The following is a 2,886-nucleotide window of genomic DNA, read 5'->3' on the forward strand; positions in this document are numbered from 1 at the left end:
TTTTTTTTTTTTTTTTTTCCTTTCTTCCTTCTCTTTGCCTTCTAGGATTCTAATCATACATTTGTCAGACTGTTTGACATGATCTAACTGGCCTGGGAGACTTTAAAAAAAACTCTTTTTGTCTCTGTTCTGCAGCGTGGGGCGTTCCTATCAGTTTACCTTCTAGTTCATTGACCAGTTCTGTAATCTTTTTGCTGTTAAATCTATCCATTTGATTAAAAATGTTTCAGTTGTTGTAATTTTTATTTCCAGAGTTTCTAGTTTTCAAAAGTCATTTGTTTCTTGGCTGAGGTTGCCTATCTTTTTCTTCACTGAGAACATAATTTCACTGCTGTTTTATTATCCTTGTCTGTTAACTCCAGTCTCTGGGTCACCTCAGTATTGGTGTCGGTTTTGAACATTAAATTGTGGAGACTCTGGCTTGTATTATTTGTCTCCAAAGAGTGACGGTTCTTTTATCAGGCAGTTAGCTTGGGTGGATTGTTGTTGTTGTTTAGTTCTTAAGTCCTTTCTGGCTCTTTTTTGACCCCATGGACTGTAGCCCTCCAGGCTCCTCTATCTGTGGGATTTCCAGGGATTGAGCCTGGGTCTCCTGCATCGCCAGGCAGATTCTTTACCACTGAGTCACCTGGGAAGTCTGTTTTGGGTGGATATACAGTGCAGACCACACTTATGGGGCAGCAGCTCCAATCTCAGTTTAGATTTTCTGTCTTTAGCTGAGTTGCTTGAATCTGAACAACACATTTGTGGTCCAGAGCTTGGGCAGAGATGCGGGCAGACAGAACTTGGTGATTGCTGCCTCTTCCCTTCTGAGGCTCCCATCTTTTCCTCCAGTGGCTTCAGTTGCCCTGGCTCAGTACTTGTACTGTGATTGTCCACCAGCATAATGTACCTACTGCTTTGTCAGCTGCCAAGTTATAAGCAGCAAAAATAGGAAACTTTCTCTGCACAATTTCCTCCTGAGTGTGAACTCCCCGTCAAACTGTCTCCCTTCATTCTCTAGTAGTCTTTTTAAGTAGCTGTTTTTCATATCATGTTCAGGTTTTACAGTTATTTGTTGGAGGGGTCATTCTCAAGCATAGTACTCAGTCATTATTAGACATCCTTAGGTGTAGTCTTGGAGAAGGCAATGGCACCCCACTCCAGTACTCCTGCCTGGAGAATCCCATGGGCGGAGGAGCCTGGTAGGCTGCAGTCCATGGGGTCGCTAAGAGTCGGACACGACTGAGCGACTTCACTTTCAGTTTTCACTTTCATGCATTGGAGAAGGAAATGGCAACCCACTCCAGTGTTCTTGCCTGGAGAATCCCAGGGATGGGGGAGCCTGGTGGGCTTCCGTCTGTGGGGTCGCACAGAGTCAGACACAACTGAAGTGACTCAGCAGCAGGTATAGTCTATTTAATCCATTTCTTTCATATTTTCCTCTAGTTCTTATCTGGCTCACCTGTTTCTATTTTCTACCTTTGCTATGGTTTTAAATAATATGGTCTTATCTCTTGACTTGCTAGTAATTCTTATTGGATTTAGAAATTGTATATATAAAAAAAATTATAGCACCTCTAGATGTTTTTTCTTCCAGTCTTTTCTCTGTTACACCAAGAGAATGGGGGCTGATCACCTTAATTCACTCAGAGACCACATGGTTTGAGGTTGCACTGGGATTTTGATAAGCCTCAGTCTGCCTGCTTCACCTTGTTCCTAGTAAGGAGCCCTCCTGAGCTTTGAACTGAAAGACCTATGTATTCACCAGTCCCTGCCCCATTGTGGGTCCTGAATTCTAATCATCAGCACCATTAGCCTGCCAAAAATTTGATTCTGCTTTTCAGAAGTTTGAGGTTTAGCTTTTTATAGCTTCTGGCCCTATACAGCTTCAGTGTTTGGTAAGTATCTAAAAGAAGAAATGTGTTACGTCTTTAAGGCTCTTTCAGTCCCCAGTTTTGTTCTTCCAGTGTTATGAGAGCACTAAGCTCCACTGGCTTCTCTGGTCCCCTCTGCCTGGGCAATGCTTGGATCCTCAGCCTCTTGCTCAAACTCAGAGTCAGCAAATGCTCCCAGGGGAAAGTCTGCTGCAAACTGTCAGCTCACATCCCTGATTCTACTTCAGAATTTTAGGGCCTTTCATCATCTTTCCTTCAGCAATTCTCTAAGATCTTTTTAGATGACTTTCATATTTTGTCTGGTCTTTCTAGTTCTCTAATTGGTCAGTTAGAAGCAACTCCATCCTATTAAAAGTCAGCACTTTTAAAAGTGTTTATTTTCTTCCTTTGATCTTTGAAAACTAACTGCCCCAAGCAATCAGTTTACATCACATCTTAAAAATATATTCCTACGGCTAAGTGAAAAAAGAAAAGCAAACCAGGTTATGGCATAGTCCCCATAATCACAACCGTATATAAAACATAAATACATAGCACTAAAGATATGATATTATTTCCAGGGTAGGATGTAGCCATATTTTTTCTTTTGTAAAAATGTTTCTGAAATATTACACTGGCTGTAAGAAATTATGCAAGTAAATGTAGATTGTCAAGGAGGGGAGGGAGAAGGAACTCAGTGACCGAGATACAGAAGTGGGAAGACTAATTGCACAAATATAACTTCAATTTTATATCACATGAATGCATTAACTATCAAGATAAAGAAACAAAGGAAGAAAGAGGGAGGGAGGGAGAGAGGGAGGTGGGAAGGAAGGGAGGAAGGAACACACACACACAAACCCCCAAGAGACTCCTGGGACTACAAAGTGGCATTTATACTGGGAGTGAGGAAAACAAACATTTGATTGTACTTACTAGCTGCAAAGACTGCAGAGAACAATCCAGCCCTGATTCATTTGGGGACACAAAAAAATCTCCTATCTTTCAGGGGTTGTGATGAGTAAAGGGG

The sequence above is a fragment of the Bison bison genome, unplaced genomic scaffold, assembly GCF_000754665.1.
Source record: "Bison bison bison isolate TAMUID 2011002044 unplaced genomic scaffold, Bison_UMD1.0 scf7180017863002, whole genome shotgun sequence".
Taxonomy (NCBI): Eukaryota; Metazoa; Chordata; class Mammalia; order Artiodactyla; family Bovidae; genus Bison; species Bison bison.